The sequence below is a fragment of the Ranitomeya variabilis genome, chromosome 2 (genome assembly GCF_051348905.1).
Source record: "Ranitomeya variabilis isolate aRanVar5 chromosome 2, aRanVar5.hap1, whole genome shotgun sequence".
Lineage (NCBI taxonomy): Eukaryota > Metazoa > Chordata > Amphibia > Anura > Dendrobatidae > Ranitomeya > Ranitomeya variabilis.
In genome coordinates, this window is record NC_135233.1 from 549,799,590 (window position 1) to 549,826,788 (window position 27,199).

Here is a 27,199-nt window from a genome sequence, read left to right on the forward strand (position 1 = left end):
GAATTGACCGCAACCTGATCCTATCCGCAAACAACTATAGGCAGCCGTGGAACGTTACCTGAAAATCCTAGACGTCTCTTCACGGCCTGAGAAACTGACTATTCCTAGAGGGAACGAAAGTCCTCACTTGCCTCAGTGAAATGACCCCAAAGATATAGAATAGCCTCCCACAAATATTAACGGTGAGTTAAGGGGAAAGCACAAACGCAGAGATGAAATTAGATTTAGCAAATGAGGCCCGCTAACACTAGAAAGCAGAAAATAGAAAGGGAGCTGTGCGGTCAATTAAAAACCCTATTCAAAATATCCACGCAGAGATCGCTCGAGCTCCCGCACCAACTAACGGTGCGGGGGAAGCAACTCTGTACCCCAGAGCAAACCAGCAGAAGAAATAACATATTAGCAAGCTGGACTAAACTCATCATACACAGAAATCATATTGCAGACTGATGAGCAAAAAATAATTAAACAGAACTTAGCTTCTCCTGAAGAGACTGAAACCGAAGATAATCAGGAGTAATCAGAATAGCACTGAGCACATTGACAGCCGGCAACAAGTGGAAGTGGAACAGAGCTAAATAGGAAACTCCCAAGTGAATAACGAGGCAGCTGATCAGCCACAGACCCGCAGGATAACAAACAAAGCCACCAGGGGGAGCCCAAAACAAAAGTCACACAATACCACCTGTGACCACAAGAGGGAGCCTGAAAACAGAGTTCACAACAGTACCCCCACCTTGAGGAGGGGTCACCGAACCCTCATCAAAACCCCCAGGGTGATCAGGGTGAGCCACATGGAAGGCACGAACCAAATCGGTCGCATGAACATCAGAGGCGACAACCCAGGAATTATCCTCCTGACCATAGCCCTTCCATTTAACCAAATACTGAAGCCTCCGTCTAGAAATACGAGAATCCAAGATCTTCTCCACCACGTATTCCAATTCTCCCTCAACCAGCACAGGGGCAGGAGGCTCAACCGGAGGACCCACAGGCACCACATACCTCCGCAACAACGACCGATGAAACACATTATGAATAGCAAACGATGCTGGGAGGTCCAAACGAAATGACACAGGGTTAAGGACTTCCAAAATCTTATAAGGACCGATAAACCGAGGCTTGAACTTAGGAGAGGAGACCTTCATAGGAACAAAGCGAGAAGACAACCACACCAAGTCCCCAACGCGAAGTCGGGGACCCACACAGCGACGGCGGTTGGCAAAGCGCTGAGCCTTCTCTTGTGACAGCTTCAAATTGTCCACAACATGATTCCAAATCTGATGCAACCTATCCACCACAACATCCACTCCAGGACAGTCAGAAGGCTCCACCTGACCCGAGGAAAAACGAGGATGAAACCCCGAATTACAAAAAAAAGGAGAAACCAAAGTAGCAGAACTAGCCCGATTATTAAGGGCAAACTCGGCCAATGGCAAAAAAGTCACCCAGTCGTCCTGATCAGCAGAAACAAAACATCTCAAATAGGTTTCCAAGGTCTGATTAGTTCGTTCGGTTTGGCCATTCGTCTGAGGATGGAAGGCCGACGAAAAAGACAAATCAATGCCCATCTTAGCGCAAATGGTCCGCCAAAATCTAGACACAAACTGGGATCCTCTGTCGGAAACAATATTTTCAGGGATCCCATGCAAACGAACCACATTTTGAAAAAACAGCGGAACCAACTCGGAGGAGGAAGGCAACTTAGACAAGAGCACCAAATGGACCATCTTAGAAAAACGATCACACACCACCCAGATGACAGACATTCTCTGAGAGACAGGGAGATCCGAAATAAAATCCATGGAAATGTGCGTCCAAGGCCTCTTCGGGACAGGCAAAGGTAACAGCAAACCACTGGCACGAGAACAGCAAGGCTTAGCCCGAGCACAAATTCCACAAGACTGCACAAAGGAACGCACATCCCGCGACAAGGAAGGCCACCAAAAGGACCTGGCCACCAAATCTCTGGTACCAAATATTCCAGGATGGCCCGCCAACACCGAAGAATGAACCTCGGAAATAACTCTGCTGGTCCATCTATCCGGGACAAACAGTCTCTCCGGTGGACAACGTTCAGGTCTATCCGCCTGAAACTCCTGCAGCACTCGTCGCAAATCTGGGGAGATGGCAGACAAAATCACCCCTTCTCTGAGAATACCAGCCGGCTCTGAATCTCCAGGAGAGTCAGGCACAAAACTCCTAGAAAGAGCATCAGCCTTTACATTCTTCGAACCAGGCAGGTACGAGACCACGAAATCAAAACGAGAGAAAAACAACGACCAACGAGCCTGTCTAGGATTCAGCCGCTTGGCCGACTCGAGATAAATCAGATTCTTGTGATCAGTCAAGACCACCACACGATGCTTAGCTCCCTCGAGCCAATGTCGCCACTCCTCAAATGCCCACTTCATAGCCAACAACTCCCGATTACCGACATCATAATTCCGCTCGGCAGGCGAAAACTTTCTTGAAAAGAAAGCACATGGCTTCATCACAGAGCCATCGGCGCTTCTCTGCGACAAAACAGCCCCCGCTCCAATCTCGGAAGCATCAACCTCGACCTGGAAAGGAAGAGAGACATCTGGCTGACATAAGACCGGAGCCGAAGAAAACCGGCGCTTCAGCTCCCGAAAGGCCTCCACAGCCGCAGGAGACCAGTTAGTAACATCAGAACCTTTCTTGGTCAAATCCGTCAAAGGCTTAACAACACCAGAAAAATTAGAGATGAAGCGACAGTAAAAATTAGCAAAACCCAAGAACTTCTGAAGACTCTTAACAGATGTAGGCTGCGTCCAGTCATGAATAGCCTGAACCTTGACTGGGTCCATCTCAATAGTAGAAGGAGAAAAAATGAAACCCAAAAAAGAAACCTTCTGGACTCCAAAAAGACATTTTGAGCCCTTCAGAAATAAAGCATTGGCACGCAGGACCTGAAACACCATCCTGACCTGCTTAACATGGGACTCCCAATCATCAGAAAAAAAACAGAATATCATCCAGATACACAATCATAAATTTATCCAGATATTCGCGGAAGATGTCGTGCATAAAAGACTGAAAGACAGAAGGAGCGTTAGAAAGTCCAAAAGGCATCACCAAGTACTCAAAATGGCCTTCGGGCGTATTAAATGCAGTTTTCCATTCATCACCCTGCTTAATACGCACAAGGTTATACGCACCACGAAGATCTATCTTGGTGAACCAACTAGACCCCTTAATGCGAGCAAACAGATCAGATAACAATGGCAAAGGATACTGAAATTTGACCGTGATTTTATTTAGAAGGCGATAATAAATACAAGGTCTCAGAGAACCATCCTTCTTAGCCACAAAAAAGAACCCCGCACCAAGAGGGGAGGAGGAGGGGCGAATAAGTCCTTTCTCCAAAGACTCCTTTATATAACTCCGCATGGCAGCATGCTCCGGCACTGACAAATTGAAAAGTCGTCCCTTAGGAAACTTACTACCAGGAATCAAATTTATAGCACAATCACAATCCCTATGAGGAGGTAGAGAACTGAGTTTGGGCTCATCAAATACATCCTGGTAGTCTGACAAAAACGCAGGGACTTCAGAAGGAGTGGATGAAGCAATTGACACCACAGGAGCGTCGCCATGAATTCCCTGACAACCCCAACTTGACACAGACATTGCTTTCCAATCCAGGACTGGATTATGAGTCTGCAACCATGGCAGACCCAACACGACAACATCATGCAAATTATGCAGCACAAGAAAGCGAATCACCTCCTGATGAACAGGAGTCATGCACATGGTCACTTGTGTCCAGTACTGAGGTTTATTCGTAGCCAATGGCGTAGCATCAATTCCCCTTAGTGGAATAGGGAATTTTAAAGGCTCCAAAACAAAACCACAGCGCCTGGCAAATGACAAGTCCATCAGACTCAGGGCAGCACCTGAATCTACAAAAGCCATAACCGGGTAAGATGACAAGGAACAAATCAGGGTAACAGACAAAATGAACTTAGGCTGTAAAGTACCAATGGTGACAGATTTATCAACCTTTTTTTTGCGCTTAGAGCATGCTGAGATAACATGAGCTGAGTCACCACAGTAAAAGCACAACCCATTTTGCCGTCTATAATTTTGCCGTTCACTTCTGGTCAGAATTCTATCACATTACATAGACTCAGGTGTCTGTTCAGAAGACACCGCCAAATAGTGCGCAGGTTTGCGCTCCCGCAAACGCCGATCAATCTGAATGGCCAGAGTCATTGACTCATTCAGACCTGCAGGCGTAGGGAACCCCACCATGACATTCTTAATGGCCTCAGAAAGACCTTTTCTGAAATTTGCAGCCAGGGCACACTCATTCCACTGAGTAAGCACCGACCATTTCCGAAATTTCTGGCAGTACACCTCTGCTTCATCTTGCCCCTGAGAGAGGGCCAACAACGCTTTTTCAGCCTGGTTCTCAAGATTAGGTTCCTCATAGAGCAATCCAAGGGCCAGAAAAAACGCATCAACACTGAGCAATGCCGGATCCCCTGGCGCCAATGCGAAGTCCCAATCTTGAGGGTCACCACGCAAGAAAGAAATTATAATTTTAACTTGCTGAACGGAATCACCAGAGGAACGAGGTTTCAAAGAAAGAAACAATTTACAATTGTTCTTAAAATTCAGGAACCTAGATCTATCTCCAGAAAACAACTCCAGAATAGGTATTCTAGGCTCTGACATAGGACTGTGAACAACAAAATCCTGAATACTTTGTACCTTTGCAGCAAGATGATCTACACTGGAGGCCAAACTCTGAATATCCATATCAGCAGCTGAGTTCAGAGCCACACCAAAATTAAGAGGAAGAGAGAAGCTAGACACACAGCAGCTAAACACACGGCAAAAAAAAAAAAAAAAAAATTCTCAAGGCTTCTTTTCTCCTGCTTCTGCCATGCAATTAACACTTTACAGGCCGGCTGTACTGTTATGATCCTAGTGGCAAGGATCACAAATAGGACTAGCTAAGTAACTAAACCGACTACAAACTCTGGGGAAGTGGTAACTGAATTGACCGCAACCTGATCCTATCCGCAAACAACTATAGGCAGCCGTGGAACGTTACCTGAAAATCCTAGACGTCTCTTCACGGCCTGAGAAACTGACTATTCCTAGAGGGAACGAAAGTCCTCACTTGCCTCAGTGAAATGACCCCAAAGATATAGAATAGCCTCCCACAAATATTAACGGTGAGTTAAGGGGAAAGCACAAACGCAGAGATGAAATTAGATTTAGCAAATGAGGCCCGCTAACACTAGAAAGCAGAAAATAGAAAGGGAGCTGTGCGGTCAATTAAAAACCCTATTCAAAATATCCACGCAGAGATCGCTCGAGCTCCCGCACCAACTAACGGTGCGGGGGAAGCAACTCTGTACCCCAGAGCAAACCAGCAGAAGAAATAACATATTAGCAAGCTGGACTAAACTCATCATACACAGAAATCATATTGCAGACTGATGAGCAAAAAATAATTAAACAGAACTTAGCTTCTCCTGAAGAGACTGAAACCGAAGATAATCAGGAGTAATCAGAATAGCACTAAGTACATTGACAGCCGGCAACAAGTGGAAGTGGAACAGAGCTAAATAGGAAACTCCCAAGTGAATAACGAGGCAGCTGATCAGCCACAGACCCGCAGGATAACAAACAAAGCCACCAGGGGGAGCCCAAAACAAAAGTCACACAATACCACCTGTGACCACAAGAGGGAGCCTGAAAACAGAGTTCACAACAGCGGGCCCACTAGGAGTTGCTTGTGTACCGGGGCATGATCAGTTTCCTTACCTGCCGCTGCGGTGTCTCCGGTGCCGGTCTCCTCCGCTGGAATCAGCGGCAGCCAGATGGCACGCTGCTCCTGCAGTTTCACTTCCAGCACTGTCTTCCACCTGGTCTCAGCGCTCAGCTGCATCCGTATGAGTTGGTCGCTCAGCTCCTCCACTTCTGCTTGCAGGAACTCCGGGACTGCTGATGACGGCTCGACGTGGCTTCCATCCTGGTGGCTGGGGGAGTCCTCGGCTTCCACCCCACACTCCGGGTCCGGGCTGCTCGCCATGTCGTCCTCCACATTCCTTGCTGCGGCCTCTTCTCGTTCCCACTCTCTCCAGCGGGAGCGGAGCTTCTTCTTCCTTTTTCTCCCGCCATTCAGGATCCGTAGGCGGATCTCAGTTGCTGATGGCCATGTCCGCATGGTACAAAAGTTTTTGGAGTGGATGGCCATTATTTTCGTGCCATGCAACTAGTCCCCGCCCACGGTGGCGCACTTTTCTTCTCCAGCGCTCCTCGTGGTGCTATAATGGTGGCAGTTTTGGCGGCAATTCACAAGTAACAGAATCTCAGCACAACACAGTCTCTTAGGCGCACATGACCCGATTTTCAGGGTCGGTCCTTCCTGTTCGTGACGCCAAGATGAGTTGCCCGCCAGGGCCGTGGGGTACCCAGTCCAGTGTTCACAGGGAGATGTCACGGTGGCGACCCGGTCCGTGGCCCTGGGTGCCCATGTAAAGGGAAATTGAATAAAGTTTATCCGTGATGCCACCTGTGGTATTCGGTCAGTGGGGACCGACGCTGCTTTAAGGGGTCCTCTGGGGTGATGTTATGGCAACTAGATGGTATAACTTCCCACAGGTGAAGTATATCCCCATGGCTCCCTATGTGTAGATGTAAGATGGTGAATGGCGCAGTAAAGAACGAGGACACAGGTTTGCAGTCTCTTTACCTGGTTTACTGTAGGCTTCAGGCAACCGCAGTCCATGGTACCAGATCACAGGGCAGGCCGGGTTCCGGCCAGCTTGGAAGCGAATCCAGAGTCCCCTTTACCAGGTGGAGTTAAAAGCCTTCCTCTAGCGCGGTGGTGTTGTAGTCCCTTACTGCCTATGGCTTCTGATAAGGTCCTCACTGTTCTTCTCTGTCCCCTATATGATAGGACAATACCTGTACGACAGGTAACTCGAGCCTTTTTACAGGGACTCTATCACGCCCAAGGCTCTATGTGTTACTGTGTCTTCAGGTGTGTGTGTGGCGGACAGGTAACTTGCAGTTCAGCTGTCCTGCCGGTCTCTGCTGTAAGTCGTAGAGTCCCTTACAACCTCTGTGTCCGGCTACCGGTTATCTGCGCCTCAGAGGGAGGCAGCCCGTTCACAGCTAGTCTCCCCTGATATCACTCTCTTGTGCTTCGCTCTCCTTCACTCTTGCTACAATCTGTTCTGCTTTCGGTATTATCTCTGTCCAGGAGCTGCAGCACTTCCTCGTGGCTGCATAGCTCCTCATACGTTCTTCCTGCCTCAGACTCCTCCAGTCTGCTTCCTGGCACTTTCTGACTGAAAACTGCCTTTTCTTTCCCTCCAAACCACAATATATATAGGGGAGTTACCTAGGAATCGGATCAAAAGCTCCCCTTTGTGGCCTGGAGTGTGAACATGTGTGCATTGTGGTTACCTGATAAAGAGATGGTTACCTGATAAAGAGATATCCTTCATTGCTTCCAAGCGTAACAGCACTCTCCCCGTGAGGAAAGCAATGTTACTGTGACGACCAGGACCCTGGGGCGCCACACTTCCAAATTATATAGTGCACCCTCCCATAATCCTCAATACAGTGTAATGTGCCCCCATAGTCCTCCATACAGAATAATGCACAGCCCATATTAATCCATGTAGTATAATGCACAGCCCATAGTCTTCCATATACTATAATGCACAGCCCATAGTCATCCATATAGTATAATGCACAGCTCATCCTGGTATATGTTCTTCATCCTGGCCCCATCCTGGTATATGTTCTCCATCATGGTATATGTTCCCCATTCTGTTGTATGTCCCCATCCAACAATATGACCCCCATACTGGTATTTGTCACCATCCAACAATATGGCCCTCATCCTAGTACAGGTCCTTCTCAAAAAATTAGCATATAGTGTTAAATTTCATTATTTACCATAATGTAATGATTACAATTAAACTTTCATATATTATAGATTCATTATCCACCAACTGAAATTTGTCAGGTCTTTTATTGTTTTAATACTGATGATTTTGGCATACAACTCCTGATAACCCAAAAAACCTGTCTCAATAAATTAGCATATCAAGAAAAGGTTCTCTAAACGACCTATTACCCTAATCTTCTGAATCAACTAATTAACTCTAAACACATGCAAAAGATACCTGAGGCTTTTAAAAACACCCTGCCTGGTTCATTACTCAAAACCCCCATCATGGGTAAGACTAGCGACCTGACAGATGTCAAGAAGGCCATCATTGACACCCTCAAGCAAGAGGGTAAGACCCAGAAAGAAATTTCTCAACAAATAGGCTGTTCCCAGAGTGCTGTATCAAGGCACCTCAATGGTAAGTCTGTTGGAAGGCAAAAATGTGGCAGAAAACGCTGTACAACGAGAAGAGGTGACCGGACCCTGAGGAAGATTGTGGAGAAGGACCGATTCCAGACCTTGGGGAACCTGAGGAAGCAGTGGACTGAGTCTGGTGTGGAAACATCCAGAGCCACCGTGCACAGGCGTGTGCAGGAAATGGGCTACAGGTGCCGCATTCCCCAGGTAAAGCCACTTTTGAACCATAAACAGCGGCAGAAGCGCCTGACCTGGGCTACAGAGAAGCAGCACTGGACTGTTGCTAAGTGGTCCCAAGTACTTTTTTCTGATGAAAGCAAATTTTGCATGTCATTCGGAAATCAAGGTGCCAGAGTCTGGAGGAAGACTGGGGAGAAGGAAATGCCAAAATGCCTGAAGTCCAGTGTCAAGTACCCACAGTCAGTGATGGTGTGGGGTGCCATGTCAGCTGCTGGTGTTGGTCCACTGTGTTTCATCAAGGGCAGGGTCAATGCAGCTAGCTATCAGGAGATTTTGGAGCACTTCATGCTTCCATCGGCTGAAATGCTTTATGGAGATGAAGATTTCATTTTTCAGCACGACCTGGCACCTGCTCACAGTGCCAAAACCACTGGTAAATGGTTTACTGACCATGGTATTACTGTGCTCAATTGGCCTGCCAACTCTCCTGACCTGAACCCCATAGAGAATCTGTGGGATATTGTGAAGAGAAAGTTGAGAGACGCAAGACCCAACACTCTGGATGAGCTTAAGGCCGCTATTGAAGCATCCTGGGCCTCCATAACATCTCAGCAGTGTCACAGGCTGATTGCCTCCATGCCACGCCGCATTGAAGCAGTCATTTCTGCCAAAGGATTCCCGACCAAGTATTGAGTGCATAACTGAACATTATTATTTGATGGTTTTTTTGTTTGTTATTAAAAAACACTTTTATTTGATTGGACGGGTGAAATATGCTAATTTATTGAGACAGGTTTTTTGGGTTATCAGGAGTTGTATGCCAAAATCATCAGTATTAAAACAATAAAAGACCTGACAAATTTCAGTTGGCGGATAATGAATCTATAATATATGAAAGTTTAATTGTAATCATTACATTATGGTAAATAATGAAATTTAACACTATATGCTAATTTTTTGAGAAGGACCTGTATATGTCCACATACTTTAATGCACAGCCCATAGTGTTACATGTAGTATAATGTACAGCACAGTCATTCATATAGTATAATGCACAGCTCATCCTGGTATACATTCTTCATCCTAGCCCCCATCCTGGTATATGTCCCCATCCTACAATATGGCCCTTATACTGCTATTTGTCCACATCCAACCATATGGACCTCATCCTAGTATATGTCCACATCCTGTTATATGGTCCTCATCTTGGGTCCCATTCTGGTATATTTGCCTCAACCTGGTATATTGCCCTCATCCTGGGCCTCATCCTGGTGTATGTCCCCAATCCAGGTATATGGCCCTCATCCTGGGCCCCATCCTGGTGCACGTCCCCATCCTGGTATATGACCCCGCTGTTGTTCCAAACACAGAAAAAAACAACACTCCTACTTACCTTCCCAGTTCTCCCATGCCAGCAGCCAGCAGCTGACTTTGGCTTGCGACATCACTGTCATGTGCCCCCGGTCACGTGCACGCTGATGTCCGTTGCCGGCCTCTGATTGTATTGTGATGTACGGACCTGATGGGTCTGTCCACTGCAGTACACTTCAGCTGAATGTGCATCCATACACTGGACGAAGAAGACGGGTATCGTCGTTGGACCTCCATTTGGACTACGGCATGAAATTGGTGAAAGAGGGAAAATTGTCGAGGAGTGATTTTTACAAATAAATGACTTTTGAGTCTGTGCTTGTTTCTTTTGACTATGGGGTTAATAACAGGGGTGTCTGACAGACACATCTACATTACTAACCCCAGGGCTTTATGTCAGCCAGATGCTGATATCAACCCCACAATCCCATTACCCTGATTACCACCGCACTAGGGCAATCAGGAAGAGCCGAGGCTAAGTACCAGAATTGGCGCATCTAATGAATGCGCCATTTCTGTGGCGGATGAGGGCTGGTCTTTTTAGGCTGGGAAGGGACAAATATCCACGGACCCTCCCATAATAAAAATATGAGAGACAACATGTCATTTTTTGAGAGTACCCCTTTTTAACCAGCAAAAGCTAAGGGGACAGCTGTGAGTTGATCTTAATAGGCTGGGAAGCTCCATGCGCATTGAGCCCTACCCAGCATAATGAGACCAGCTCACAGCAGTCTGTTATTCTTAGCTGGTTATTAAAAATAGGGGCGACTCCACAACATTTTTTTTCTTGAAAATACACATTGCGCTAATTAGACATCTCACGGACATCTTTCTATTTAGCTATCTATTATCCATCCATCCATCTGTTTTTGCACATCTAACACCTAAACATCTGTCATTTCTATTCTCCATTATATTCCCATACAAGTCACACGGACGGCCCACGGATGACGCATTTATGTCATTCGTGTGCGGAACATATTGGCGTCCGTTCTGCTGAAAAATATGGACAGGTGTGGGTCACACAGACACACGGATATATGTGCAGCCCTATAGATTTAAATGGGTCTACATGTGTATTTAACTCATTCTATCTCCTGCATTGAATCGTGCATGTATCCAGCTTTGCTAGCCATTTTAGCAAGCATATGTTATGGTATATAGCCATTTCAACTTACTCTGCTTGTCCCCTTATGCTGTGAGGTCATATAACTTTGTTCAAAGAGGTTTATGGTCCATGTAGGCCTGGACACTGGTTTATCTGTTCACTACATTTATTGTGTCCTGCTGTCTCAACTTAGTTTTGATTGATTGCTAACTAGGTAAATTAGTGAGAGATCTTAGGGTATGTGCACACGCTGCGGATTTTGCTGCGGATCCGCAGCGGATTTGACGCTGCGGATCCGCAGCAGTTTTCCAAAGTTTACAGTACCATGTAAACCTATGGGAAAAAAAAAACGCTGTGCACATGCTGCGGAAAAATCCGCGCGGAAACGCAGTGGATTATTTTCCGCAGCATGTCAATTCTTTCTGCGGATTCCGCAGCGGTTTCCAACATGCACCAATAGGAAAGTGCAGTTGAAAACCCGCAGAGGAATCCGCAGAAGAAACCGCGATGAAATCCGCAGTGAAAACCGCAGTGCTGCTGCGGAAAAATCCGCAGCAGAATCCGCAACGTGTGCACATACCCTTAGAGCTATCCTCCTATATATTGAGACATAGTCTGGGGAAGCATTTATGCAGGGGGGTATTTATGCACATTTAATCTAAGTACATGTTATCAAAGTACTGGCAGCTATACCATGGCAGGTAGACAGGGCAGGAGACAGGTAACATGAAAACCACAAAAAGAGAAAAAAAATCCTCCAATATTCAAGAAAAAAAACAAAAACAGGCAGAGATGCTTACTAGTGTTGAGCGATACCGTCCGATACTTGAAAGTATCGGTATCGGAAAGTATCGGCCGATACCGGCAAAGTATCGGATCCAATCCGATACCAATACCCGATACCAATACAATTCAATGGGACTCAAGTATCGGACGGTATCCCTGATGGTTCCCAGGGTCTGAAGGAGAGGAAACTCTCCTTCAGGCCCTGGGATCCATATTAATGTGTAAAAGAAAGAATTAAAATAAAAAATATTGCTATACTCACCTCTCCGACGCAGCCTGGACCTCACCGAGGGAACCGGCAGCGTTGTTTGCTTAAAATTCGCACGTTTACTTCCTTACGTGAAGTCCCGGCTTGTGATTGGTCGCGTGCCGCCCATGTGGCCGCGACGCGACCAATCACAGCAAGCCGTGACGTAATTTTAGGTCCTTCAGGATTTTAAAATTACGTTCTGGCTTGTGATTGGTCGCGTCGCGGTCACATGGGCGACGCGACCAATCACAAGCCGTGACGTCACGGGAGGCTGGACACGCGCGCATTTTAAAATGCGCGCGTGTCCAGCCTCCCGTGACGTCACGGCTTGTGATTGGTCGCATCGCGTCGCGACCAATCATAAGCCAGAACGTAATTTTAAAATCCTGAAGGACCTAAAATGACGTCACGGCTTGCTGTGATTGGTCGCGTCGCGGCCACATGGGCGGCAAGCGACCAATCACAAGCCGGGACTTCACGTAAGGAAGTAAACGCGCGAATTTTAAGCAAACAACGCTGCCGGTTCCCTCGGTGAGGTCCAGGCTGCGTCGGAGAGGTGAGTATAGCAATATTTTTTATTTTAATTCTCTCTTTTACACATTTTTACATTTATGTTGTTTCGATACCGATACCCGATACCAGAAAAGTATCGGATCTCGGTATCGGAATTCCGATACCCGCAAGTATCGGCCGATACCCGATACTTGCGGTATCGGAATGCTCAACACTAATGCTTACCTGTCTAAATGGGCCTCAATACAATTGCACTACCAGGGTGCAGTGGACCCAAGTAAAATGGCAACTGCACAGGTGCAATACCAAATCAAACAGCCAGCCTTCAATCAGGGATTGGCCGTGTAGTACACCAATGCAAAAAAATATACTCTGTATGTGGCAATGTTCACGCAATGTTTTTGCATTGGTGTACCACACGACCAATCCCTGATTGAAGGCTGGCTGTTTCATTTGGTATTGCACCTGTGCAGTTGCCATTTTACTTGGGTTCGCTGCACCCTGGTAGTGCAATTGTATTGAGGCCCATTTAGACAGGTAAGCATCTCTGCCTGTTTTGGTTTTTTTTTCAGGAGACAGGTAAGACAATTAAACAAACCTTTTCCCAGTAAATTTGGAATGCAACAAATATTCACCATATGCATCATATGCATTTGTATCATTTATATCCTGGTTGCTGCATTCACTCACATCCACCATCCTTGCATTAACTCTTTATACTACATCCATATCGGCCCCTCACTCCTCTCCTATGTATAGCAATCATGCTCTTTTCACATTGCTAAACTGCACAGATCCACTCAGTCCCACAATCCAACTCAAGAGACGTTCTCACAAAACACTTAACCATCTGCTGACTCTTTCTATCCTCCTTCTCCTAGTCGCAGGAGATATCTCTCCCAACCGTGGCCCACCATGTTATAGCAAGTCAAACCCCTCAACTGCTACACTAAGAAACCCCTCTAACCTTATTAATGCTCCCTGCACACCTTCTATCTCTTTTAATTGTGCCCTTAGGAATTCTCGCTCAGTGTGTAATAAACTCTCCTTCATCCATGACTTCTTCCTTTCTAATTCGCTTAACCTCCTGGCTTCTACTGAAACCTGGATCCAGCAATCAGACACCACCGCTGCTGCTGCTCTTTCATATGGTGGACAATACTTCTCTCATACCCCAAGATTGGACAAAAGAGCAGGTGGAGGTCTGCCCTTATTACCCAAATGTACTTTCCAGGTTATCTCTCAAGTACCCTCACTTGTTTTCACTTCTTTTGAGGTCCATGCTGTCAGACTCTTCATCCCCTTCTCCATTCGAGTGGCGGTGGTGTGTCATCCTCAAGGCCCCTCCCATCAGTTCCTGGATCATTTTGCCACCTGGCTTCCACACTTTCTCTCCTGTGATATCCCCACCCTCATCATAGGTGATTTCAACATCCCCATTGCTTTTCCCCTGTCCCCATCTGCTACTCACCTTTTATTTGTAACCTCCTCCTTCAGACTTTCGCAGCTTACTAAGTCTCCAACGCATGAAGACAGAAACTCCCTCAACTTGGTCTTCTCTCGGCTTTGCTCAGTGGATGAGTTTACAAACTCCCCTCTCCCGCTCTCTAACCACAACCTTCTTTCATTCTCCATCAAGAACTGCCATCCTGCTCAAGTCACCCCTAATTTCCACACATATAGAAATATACAGGGCATTAACACCCAGAAACGTATGAAGAACTTGCAGTTATCACTGGCCCCTATCTCATCCCTCTCATGTCCTGATTCTACACTGAATCATTACAATGAAACACTGCAACATGCCCTGGATGAATCTGCACCTCTTATATATAGAGCATCAAAGCACAGATGCCAACAACCCTGGCACAGGCTGCAAACATGTTTCCTGCAGTGGTGCTCTAGGTGCGCCGAATGTCTGTGGAGAAAGTCCAATCTACCCGAAGATTTCATCCATTATAAGTTTATGCTTAAAACATACAACACTGCTCTTCACCTCTCCAAACAAATCTATTTCAACACCCTCATCACCTCACTGTCATGCCGCCACTCTGCGCTGCTGCTCCTGCTGCCGTGCCTGCCACTCACCTTGCTGTTCGCCGACATACTTACCCGACCCGGCGAGCTCCTGCGGTGTGCGCGCGCCTTCCGGTCTCTACTCCTCCAGTCTCGCCGCCGGTCCTTGGCTCCTGTCAGGTGCGCGTGCGCACTCCTCTCTCAAACTCCTTCTGTGCACGCGCACTTCCTTCCTCTGCTCTGCAGACGCTTCGTTCCTCCTCTCTATGACTCTGGAGGATTTCGACCCGGAAGTTCTGCAGCACTCGGTCTATTTAAGGTAACTCTTCCTCTGCATCTTTGCCTGATTGTCATTTGTCCTCATTTGACCCAGGTCCCTTCATACCTTGCTCTGTCCTGCACGTCCGTCTTACCCTGCCTGTCCCATGCGTCCGCCGTACCTTGCTCTTTCCTGTGCGTCCATCATACCCTGCCTGTCCTGTGTTTCCACCGTACCTTGCTCTCTACTGAGTGTCGGTTATACCCTGCCTGTCCTGTGCATCCGTCATATCCTGCCTGTCCGGTGTGTCCGCCACACCCTGCCTGTCCTGTGTTTCCACCATACCCCTCCTGTCCTGTGTTTCCGCCATACCCAGTCCTTCTTGGGCGTCCGCCATATCCAGTCTGTCCTGGGCGTCCGCCATATTCTACCTAATCTTAGTCTCAGTCATTGCCAGTCTGCCCTGTGTCTCTGTCATTGCCAGTAATGCGTCTTTTCCGCTCCTACTTCCTGTCCCCGGGTATCAGCTTCTGCGACAATCGTCTCCCTCGGGCCTGCCCCTAACACTCCCTGTGTTGGGGGTGGTCCACCTGGCCAGCTCACCCGTGGGAGGTTAGTTGTCGTGGTTCTGCGGGTTCACTTTAGGAGTTCCTAAAGCTGTGACACTCACTATCCAATAACCCGAAATGTCTCTTTGACACTTTTCATTCCCTACTCAACTCAAGAGTGCCGGCCCCAACCACGGATCTCCGCGCTGACGATCTGGCCAATTATTTCAAAGAAAAAAATTGATCATATCCGGAAATTATCTCCCAATCCCCTCATACCATGCACTGTCTTCCCTTCCCCACTGCATCTAGCTTACTCTCTGACTTTGAACCAGTCACAGAAGAAGAAGTAATCAGGCTCCTTGCATCTTCTCGCTGTCATGTCGGACGCTGTTCAGACCAGGTCGTCCGACAGACAGCGGTAATTCCGCTTTTGACCACTATTTGCTCATTGGCTTCTGCTAGATTTTATCTAGCTGTTCCGGGGTTAATTTACCTAATCCTTGGAATGCCCACTGCCTTTAAATAGTTCTCCTGATCTTTGGGCGTCGCCGATTATAGCTTCTGTCTTCTGCGTTGTTATCTCGGTCTGGTGAGGAGAGCTGGTGGTTGGAGATTCATTGCTGGTGGTGTATTTTCCTTTGTCTTATTTACTCCTTCCTATATTTGTATTTATTTTGCCCTGCACATTTATAGTGTATTCCTGAGTGACTGCGGCGTGGTGCATATTTTCCTTTATCCTTGTCTGTGCTAACTGTGGGTATTGGGGAATTACATCTTCACTGGGTGGTGTGCGGAGGTTTCAGCCTAGGGCTGAGCTCAGGAGACAGGGTGAGGTTCAAGGCCTGGACATGCACACCTTCAGTGTAAACTCCAGGTAGAGGGTCAGTCAGGATTTCCCTAGTCTGAGGGAAACTTCAGGGGCCCGAGTTTTTAGCTCTCGCTCACCCAGTCTCTCCCTGACATTATAATCGGCCCAACAACACAAAAAAAATGGGGTTTCTTTTTTTTTGTGTCTTGTCATGGATCCCATGACTTCCATAACCCGCCAGTTGGAGGCGCTGTCCCTACAGGTCATGGAGTTAAGGGGGGCAGTACAGCAACAGGGACTATCAGTGTCTAATGTGCAAGCTGGAGCGACAGGAAGAGTTGCTGAGCCTAAATTTCCTTTGCCTGAAAAATTTGCTGGGGAACGCAGTAAATTTGTTTCTTTTCGTGAAGCTTGCAAACTATATTTCCGTATGCGCCCGATATCTTCAGGTAATGAGGATCAGCGTGTGGGCCTGGTGTTGTCATTGTTGAGTGGGGATCCCCAAGCATGGGCGTTTTCTTTGCCATCTGATTCTGCTGCATTTGACTCTGTGGAGAGTTTTTTTTCCTGTCTTGGGAAAATCTACGATGAACCTGACAAAATGGCTCTAGCAGAATCTAAGATACGCTCTATTCGCCAGGGGAAGCGAGTTGCAGAGGATTACTGTTCTGAATTTCGTCGCTGGGCGATCGATACACAATGGAATGATCCAGCATTGCGGAGTCAGTTTATACATGGGATTTCTGGAAGGGTTAAAAAAGCCCTTCTGATGTACGAGACTCCTGCTTCTCTAGATTCCGCCATGAGTCTGGTTGTCCGCATTGATCGCCGTTTGCGTCAGGGGGAGCATGTGACACCGCCTATGGGAGAGGGTTTAGGTTCACGTGAGGTTGCTGCAGGTGAGCCCACGGAGCCTATGCAAATCGCAGGGGTGTCACATGTGAAGCGTCCAGTCCCTGAGCTCAGGAAGCAGGGAGCCTGTTTTTACTGTGGTAAAACAGGTCATTTTATTAACATCTGTCCTCTGCTGCCTAAGAAAAACGCAACGGCGGAAAACTTCTAAGCTCAGAGGGTGTGGAGGAGACCAGTCTGAGCTTATGTATATCCTCCATGGTGGTTTCTCAGTGCATGCTCCCTGCTAAGGTTTTTTTTGCTGGCAGTGAGCTGCCAATTACTGTTTTTGTGGATAGTGGTTCAACCACAAATCTCATTGATGAGGAGTTTGTGCGCACAGCAGGTTTTAGGATTGAAAAACTGTCTCATCCTATCCGCGTGGTCACCATCAATGCTGCTCCTCTCTCTCAGGGGGAGATTACTGAATTTGTGGCTGAGGTGAAACTCCACATTGGAGTTCTACATTCCGAGCGGGTTACATGTAAGTTGCTCAGGAATCTTCCTGCTCAGGTGGTTTTGGGTTTTCCTTGGTTGTCTATGCACAACCCGGTAATTGACTGGAAAACTCAGGACATAATTCGGTGGAGCGAGTTCTGCCAGGAGAATTGCCTGGCCACATGTGTGGCTGCGGTGACTTCAAGCGTGCCGGAGTAATTTCAGGATTTTGTGGATGTGTTCTCTGAGAAGGGTTGTTCAGAGTTGCCGCCACATTGTCCTTATGACTGTTCTATCAGGTTTAAACCAGGGGCCAAATTGCCTAAAGCAAGGATGTTTAACATCTCCGGTCCGGAGAGACAAGCGTTAAAAGATTACATTGCTGAAAGCTTGAGCAAAGGGCACATCAGGCCGTCATCCTCGCCGGTGGCAGCAGGGTTCTTCTTCGTGAAGAAGAAAGATGGCGGATTACGCCCGTGTTTGGATTTCAGGGAGTTGAACCAGATTACGGTTCGTGATCCATACTCTATGCCTCTGATACTAGATTTGTTCAACCAGGTGGCAGGTGCTAAGTGGTTTACCAAGCTTGACCTCAGGGGGGTGTACAACCTCATAAGAGTCCGTCAAAGTGATGAGTGGAAGACGGCTTTTAATACCCCTGAGGGTCATTTTGAAAATTTGGTGATGCCGTTTGGGTTGACTAACGCACCTGCAGTGTTCCAACATTTCATCAATGATGTGTTCTCGCATGTTTTGGGGAAATTCGTTATCGTGTACCTAGATGACATTCTCATATATTCTTGCGACCGTGATACTCATTTAGATCATGTCAGGCAGGTGTTACAGCTTCTCAGAGAGAATAAGCTGTATGCTAAACTTGAAAAATGTGTATTTTCTGTTCAAGAGTTGCCTTTCTTGGGTTATATTGTGTCTGCTTCTGGTTTTAAAATGGACGCCGCTAAGGTGCAGGCGGTGCTGCGTTGGGAACGTCCTGATAACCTGAAAACACTTCAGCGGTTCCTTGGGTTTTCTAACTACTATAGGAAATATATACCAGGGTTTTTTCCATCATTGCTAAACCGCTAACTGACATGACTAAAAAGGGTACCAATTTCTCCGTTTGGCCTGAGTCTGCTGTGCGCGCATTTGAATTTCTTAAGAACAGTTTTGTTTCAGCCCCCATTCTTGTGCAGCCAGACATATCTAAACCCTTTGTTGTGGAAGTCGATGCGTCTGAGGTAGGTGTGGGGGCGGTACTATCTCAAGGCTCATCTTTGAGTGGTTTACGTCCGTGCGCCTATTTCTCCAAGAAACTGTCGTCCGCCGAACGTAACTGCGATATCGGCAACAGGGAGTTGTTGGCAATTAAGTTGGCCTTTGAGGAATGGCGACACTTCTTGGAGGTGTCGGTACATCAGGTAACTGTTATTACCGATAATAAGAATCTGCTGTATTTGGAGTCTGCCAAGCGTCTGTCCCCAAGGCAGGCTCGCTGGGCATTGTTTTTCACGCGGTTCAATTTTGTGGTCACTTACAGACCGGGGTCTAAAAACACTAAGGCTGATGCTCTGTCCAGGTGTTTTCCGGGGGAAGAACCTCGGGAAGATCCAGTACCCATCCTCCAAAAGGGTGTTGTGGTTTTTGGCTCTCACTACCGAGGTTGAGGCTGAGATTGCTGAGGCTCAGGAGGAGGTACCATCTGAGCTTCCCGTCAACAAATCTTTTGTACCGCTTCATCTCCGCCTAAAGGTTTTAGCGGAGCATCATGATGCTGTCCTGGCTGGTCACCCAGGGGTTAGAGGTACCTTGGAGTTGGTGTCACGTCGGTTTTGGTGGCCCAAGATCCGACAGGACGTGGTCTCATATGTGTCAGCTTGTACCACGTGCGCTAGGGCTAAGACGCCTCGCTCCCGTCCTGTTGGCACACTACTTCCTCTTGAGGTACCTAGTAAGCCATGGACGGAAATCTCCATGGATTTCATCACTGATTTGCCCTCATCAGCTGGAAACACGGTCATCTTGGTGATTGTTGATCGGTTTTCTAAAATGTCGCACTTTGTGTCTTTGCCTGCGTTGCCTAACGCTAAGACTCTGGCTCAAGTATTTGTGCAGGAGGTGGTCAGACTTCATGGGGTTCCGTCTGACATCGTGTCTGATAGGGGGTCTCAGTTTGTGGCAAAATTTTGGAGAGCGTTTTGCTCACGGCTGGGAATCAAGTTATCTCATTCTTCGGCGTTTCATCCTCAGTCAAATGGTCAGACTGAGCGTATCAACCAAAATTTGGAACAGTACTTACGCTGTTTTGTCTCTGATAACCAGGAGGAGTGGTCTACCTTTCGTCCTTTGGCTGAGTTTGCCATCAATAATCACCGCCAGGAGTCATCTGGGGAGTCTCCGTTTTTTTGTGTTTACGGGCTACATCCTCAATTTTGTACCTTGAGTCAGAGGGGCTCTTCCGGCGTTCCGGAGGAGGACCAGTTAGGAACACAATTGTCATCAGTCTGGAGGAGAGTTAAACAGCGCCTTTTGAGTGTGGGTGCTAGGTACAAACGTGTGGCTGACAGTAGGTAGGCGTGTGCCAGGTCCGGACCTGAGTGTGGATGACTGGGTGTGGTTATCCACGAAAAACATAAGACTCAAAATACCATCCCTTAAATTGGGTCCACGGTTTATTGGTCCATTTAGGGTCACCGCCGTCATTAACCCAGTAGCGTATCGATTGGAGCTCCCTACGGTGTATAAGATACACAACGTGTTCCACAGGTCTCTTCTAAAGAAGTTGGTGGGTTCTGTGGACGTGGCGCCTATGCCACCTCCAGTCTTGGTGGATGGTAATTTGGAGTTTGAAGTCTCCAAGGTGGTTGACTCTTGTGTAGTGCGTCGCACTTTACAGTACTTGGTACACTGGCGTGGTTATGGGCCTGAGGAGAGGTCCTGGGTACCAGCCTCGGACGTTCATGCTGACCGGCTGGTCATGTTGTTTCACCGCCGTCATCCGGACAAGCCGGGTCCTATTAGCCGTGAGGGCCCTGGGGTCCCTCGTAGAAGGCGGGGTACTGTCATGTCGGACGCTGTTCAGACCAGGTCGTCCGACAGACAGCGGTAATTCCGCTTTTGACCACTAATTGCTCATTGGTGTCTGCTAGATTTTATCTAGCTGTTCCGGGGTTAATTTACCTAATCCTTGGATTGGAAGCTGGGCCATGCCCACTGCCTTTAAATAGTTCTCCTGATCTTTGGGCGTCGCCGATTATAGCTTCTGTGTTCTGCGTTGTTATCTCGGTCTGGTGAGGAGAGCTGGTGGTTGGAGATCCATTGCTGGTGGTGTATTTTGCTTTGTCTTATTTACTCCTTCCTATATTTGTATTTATTTTGCCCTGCATATTTATAGTGTATTCCTGAGTGACTGCGGTGTGGTGTATATTTTCCTTTATCCTTGTCTGTGCTAACTGTGGGTATTGGGGAATTACATCTTCACTGGGTGGTGTGCGGAGGTTTCAGCCTAGGGCTGAGCTCAGGAGACAGGGTGAGGTTCGAGGCCTGGACATGCACACCTTCAGTGTAAACTCCAGGTAGAGGGTCAGTCAGGATTTCCCTAGTCTGAGGGAAACTGCAGGGGCCCGGGTTTTTAGCTCTCGCTCACTTAGTCTCTCCCTGACACTCGCCCAACCACTTGCACCAGTGAGCCAATTCCGTCACATCGCCCCTAGTCCCTTTCCCCCTGCTCTCACCACTCATACAACAAAAAATATTCAACCTCTCTCTCTCTTCAGGTATCTTTCCCTCCTCATTTAAGCATGCCATCATACATCCATTACTTAAAAAAAATCCCTCGACCAAAACTGTGCCACTAACTATAGACCTGTCTCTAATCTTCCCTTCATCTCTAAACTCCTGGAACGCGTGGTCCAGCGATGTCTTATCTGCTCTGTCTCAGATAACTCTCTTCTCGACCCTCTACAATCTGGTTTCTGCTCTTTATACTCTACCAAAACTGCCCTTACTAAAGTCTTGAATGATCTACTAACAGCTAAATCTAATGGTCACTACTCCATGCTAATTCTCCTGGATCTCTCTGCAGCATTCAACACTGTGGATCATCAGCTCCTACTCACTATGCTCCGTTTCATCGGCCTCAAGGACACTGTTCTCTCCTGGTTCTCCTCCTATCTATCTAACCGCTCCTTCACTGTATCTTTTGCTGGCTCCTCCTCTTACCTTCCCCTTACTGTTGGGGCTCCTCTAGGATCGGTTCTAGGCCTCCTCCTCTTCTCTTTGTATACTGCCCCTATTGGTCAAACAATCAGTAGATTTGCTTTCCAGAACCATCTCTATGCTGATGACACCCAATTTTACACTTCTTCTCTTGATATCATGCCTGTTTTAGAAAACACCAGTAATTGTCTTGTCTTTCCACGGTCTCCAACATCATGTCCTCCCTCTATCTGAAACTGAACCTGTCAAAAACTGAACTCCTTGTGTTTCCTCCCTCTACTAATGTACCTACGCAAGACATTGCGATTTCCGTGTGTGGTTCCACCATTACTCCCTGTCACGAATCCCACTGGATATGTCAGGGATCCCACCAATATGTCACGGATCACGGGGAAGATACTTTTTTCATTCCCACCACTCACACCAATATGTCATGAACCGGGGTTGTTTGGTTGCCCCTGGTTCTTTCTGAAGGGGATTTATCTACTGTATATCCCACTTCCCAGTTCCGGTTTGGAACTTGCAGCTCTCTGGCACCCCCCTTACCTTCAAGTCAGTCAGGGTACTGCACCAAGGATAATTAGTCACCAGAAAGACTGCCTGCTATGTACTGGCAATTGGGCACGCTGCAGCGAGGGCGATATAACTACTCCCACTCAGGTGGGAACAATAATTATCAATGCCGCCGGTCATTGCAAAGACTCCCAAGTGCACAGGACAAATTCTGCTGCCACGAGCTCCAATTCTCTTAATTATTAACGGGTCTGGAGCCAACCCAAATCAGTAGCGTAATTCACCTCGAGGACGCGATAGTTCATTATAGAACAAGGAGAGACAAGCTATTAATTTTATATTTTACTCCACAAAAAGGTAGGCAGTGTTTACAGAGGTGTAAAAATATATTATAAAGGAGACAAATCGTATGTACAATACAATTACAAATAAAAAAGGATTAAAATTGAAAAGAACACTTACAGGTCGCTATGTCATTTCATCATCATGGCTGGCCGTGTGATGAGGAGGAGGGTCTACATCTAGATGCATCACACATCTGTATAGCAGCTAGACCCCGGACAAAAGACACATGAAGACTGCTTGCTTCACTACTTATTTCCTAGCCTAAAACCCAGGCACTCCCCCTGTGGTGACCTTACTTAGAGGCTGAAAATCTCCCCTTTTACTTAGTGTTATGGCAACCAGTTTTCTACCTAGCTCGCTGTATGAATCTCGTATACGAAATACACCAGGATCACGAGGTGCACCACGTCGGGGTGATTCTTTTAAGTGTAAATACGGCATAGTTACATGACCCGCTTATGGAGAAACCAGCACTTTGCACTCGTTGGGTTTAGCTTCTAGCTATTTCAGGGAGTTATAGATCCCTCAATGGACATTCGGAATATATAATTCTTATATCTCTAGCCCGGATCGGTGCCCCTATATATCACTTTAATAGACCAAAGAATCTCATGCTTTCTATACTAGTTTTGGCCAGTACCAGGTGGGAGGGGGAATGAGTAGTGTTCACAGAGTCTAGTATTTGCAGCGTAGAGCTATATAAGTTCTTGTGGGAGGAGGGAAACTGAGGGGCTTTGAATTACACACACAGGCAGCAGGCAGAGAAGAGGGGGGGTCGGAATGGTACACAGCGTGTGCCTGCCATGGAACCTTCTAGAACTAAACTCACAATATGGCATTTTTACATTATCGTGACACTCCCCAGCAACATGCCTGCTGTCTTGGGGTCATACTTGATTCAGAGCTTTCATTCACCCCCACATCCGATCACTGGCTCGCTCTTGTTATCTGCACCTCAAAAACATTTCTAGAATTCGACCCTTTCTTACTTTCGACTCTGCAAAAACTCTCACTGTTGCTCTTATTCATTCTCGTCTGGACTATTGTAACTCTCTACTAATTGGCTCCCTCTTACTAAACTCTCCCCTCTCCAATCTGTCTTGAATGCTGCAGCCAGGATCATATTCCTCACCAATCGTTACACCGATATCTCTACCTTGTGCCAGTCATTACACTGGTTACCCATCCACTCCAGAATCCAGTACAAACTTATTACCCTCACCCACAGAGCATTCCATGGCTCAGCACCACCCTACATCTCCTCCCTCGTCTCAGTCTACCACCCTACCCGTGCCTCCGTTCTGCTAATGACCTGAGGTTAGCATCCTCAATAATTAGAACCTCCCAATCCCGTCACCAAGACTTTTCATGTGCTGCGCCAATTCTTTGGATTGCACTACCCAGATGCATATGATTAATCCCCACAGTTTTAAGTGCAAAAAATGCACTTGTTCAGACTGGCCTACCATCTGAACACGTTAACCTAACTATCCCTGTGTTGCCCATTCAAAATTTTTACCATTACCAGATTTCTTGCATCATGTTCTCACATGCTTTATGCATTTAATAGCCCTCTGTGTCTCTACTGTTTCATACTTAGGCTGACAACCGGTTAATGCAGCATTACATGAACACCTGATTCTTACACTTTGGCTGGTCCGAACAACGAAAGCAATTGGTACCATCCACCTTTTGTGTATCCCCTTTTTCTCATAGATTGTAAGCTTGCGAGCAGGTCCCTCATTCCTCTTAGTGTCTGTTTTGATCTATGTGTTTGTTGTCTTGCTGTAATGTCTATTGTATGTACAAGTCCCCTCTAAAATGTAAAGTGCTGTGGAATATGTTGGCGCTATAGAAATAAAATTATTATTATTATATTATTATGTGTAAGTGTCTCAAGTACGTGTGCAAACTGTTACCATACGTACTGGAGACACTGATATGTGAAGAGGACCATAGAATAGGAGTGCATGACATTTTGTGGACCATGGCCACATTTTCATACTGAACCAATTTAAAGGGGTTCTTACATGAATATATCACCAGAACCACCATCAGTACATTAATAATACACCACCAGAAGTTTTGAGTATTTGAGGATGATTTGAAGAGTTCCTGCTCCAAAAAATAAAGTGTGAACATACACTAAGTTACACTGAGTTTTTTGAGCAGACATTGAGCAGAATTTCACCAAATTCTTCTACTAATCCTTATAATTATTAATACCTTTTGAGGTTTTAGCATAGCCATTATGTTATTTATTTTACTCACTTACAGTAGTGTTCAAAAATAGAGATAAGCAAATATTTCAATGTTCGGTTCAGATTACGTTCGCCGAATTTGCAATATTCGCCAATTAATTCAAATATCAGTTTTCTAGACTAACATTGTCGTAAAAATTTAAGGATAGTAACACGGATAGTTAAGTCCAAGGATGTGGAGGCCTGATGGTCTCGGAGGCCTACTGCTACAGGCAACACGCATGAAAGAGACCCAACCATGAGTGTTCACATTTCCAAAAATTATTGGCAGACACCACTCAGCTGTGTGCCTCTATGTTCACGCCAACTGGGATTTAGCACCTCATCATCATCAACCTCTGTGTTATCACATTCCTTGCCATTGAAGTCACCCTCCTCCTTTTCTTGCCCTGACAGCACAGTACAGTCCGTGTTAGCCTTAAATATTTGAGTCTCATCAGGATCACCCGCCCCCCCAGGGGTTAGCATCTGATGACGAGGGCCAGGATGCTGTTTGCATCATACATCTTCCTGCTCCAAGCTAAAGATATTTTAGGCATCGGTGCAGATTTCCTCCTCTTGGCTCTGCGAAGCTTTTGCGTACACTTCTTATGAACATTACATAGAATGTGTGAACAGCTCTTCAGACTCACCCATCTGTGGTTCCGTACAGTCAGTTGAACGTTTGGATAGTTGGGATGCTGGGGAAGCAAGGGGAATTTGGGTGCCACCTCTGTTGACTGTTCTGGGTGTGATGTTGAGGTGGAGGTAGAGGAGAGGCCACTTGAAGCTGCACTTGCCATCCACTCGAGTACATGCTGTTTTGGGGCATCATCAACAAGGCGTACCACTGTGTCTGCCAAAGAAAGGTAGTGGTGTAGCCTGTCCAGTAACATAAGTTGTCAGTTGTCTTTGCATAGAACGTGATGTTGCTTCACTAGTGCTTTCACAAACATTACCACCTACCCCACGTACACCTTGAACACCTAGCCTAATTTCCCTTCTTTCACGACCTTGATTTTTCCCAGTCATGTTGCTCAGATAGTGTGGTTGGAGCTCAGTATTAATAACCAAAAATTAGATTTTAAAGTCTTCACCACCTCTGCAAACAGCTGAATATCAGCGACAGTAAATTCAAAGTTGAAATATGGCGTGCTGTATTGTGTTAGTCACAGAAAAAAATATTTTATTTTTGGACAAAGGATCAGGGCTCTATAACACACTAGATGCTACAAACTATTTTTAAACTCATGTCCCTTACTGTAGGACATTAATAACAGAAGAATTTGTTTGTGGAATGTATCAGGCCTCTATAACACACTAGATGCTACAAACTATTTTTCAAGTCAGGTCCCTTACTGTATGACGTTAATAACAGAAAAATTTGTTTGTGGCAAATATATATCAGGCCTCTAGAATATACTAGATGCTAAAAGTATTTTTCATATCAGATCCCTTACTGTATGACATTAATAACAGAAGAATTTTTCATGGCCTCTGAATCAGGCCTCTAGAACACATTAGATGCTACAAACTATTTTAAACTCAGGTCCATTACCGTATGACGTTAATAGCAGAATAATTTGTTTTTGGCATTGAAATTATGCAGTACAGCGGGTTGTCTAACTTTTAGCAACTAAAAAATTATATATTTTTTAATGTGCCTTAGGTCTGCAGACAGTTTCATATCACCACCACAAAATGACTACGTGGGATACAGCAGGCTTTTTCACATTTAGCAACTGAAAAAATTATAACTTTTTTTTATGTGCTTTAGGTCTGCAGTTTTATTTCACCACAGCATTAAATTTCGAGGTGGGATACGGCAGGCTGTTTAATATTTTTTCACTAGCTTCATGGGAATTAGAATGCTATACTCATGCATTGATTACAATAGAAGCAGTGCATAACACGTGCCCTGCTGGATTTGTTTTTGCACCTTAGTATGACCAAAAAAGAAAAAAAAACTGCTGAAAGGTAAATGTAACAGCCACACTGGACAGTAGCTACCTATGGTATCTGACTGATATGCAAGCACCCATCTAACTAGCTAAACTATGGGATACAGCAGGCTTTTCCACATTTAGCTACTGAAATAATATAATTTACAATGCTATACTCGTGCATGGAGCACTATAGAATCAGAGCACAACATACTTGTAGGACATGTGCCCTGCTGGCTTTGTCTGTGGACCTCAGTAATGGCCCAAAAAAGTGATGGAAGGTAAATTTTACAACCACACTGGACACTAGCTAGCTACACTATCTGACTGATATACAACCGCCGAACTAAGAACTAAATAGCTGAAATCTTGGTAGCAACAGTGGAAGCATCAGGAGCAGCCTCTCT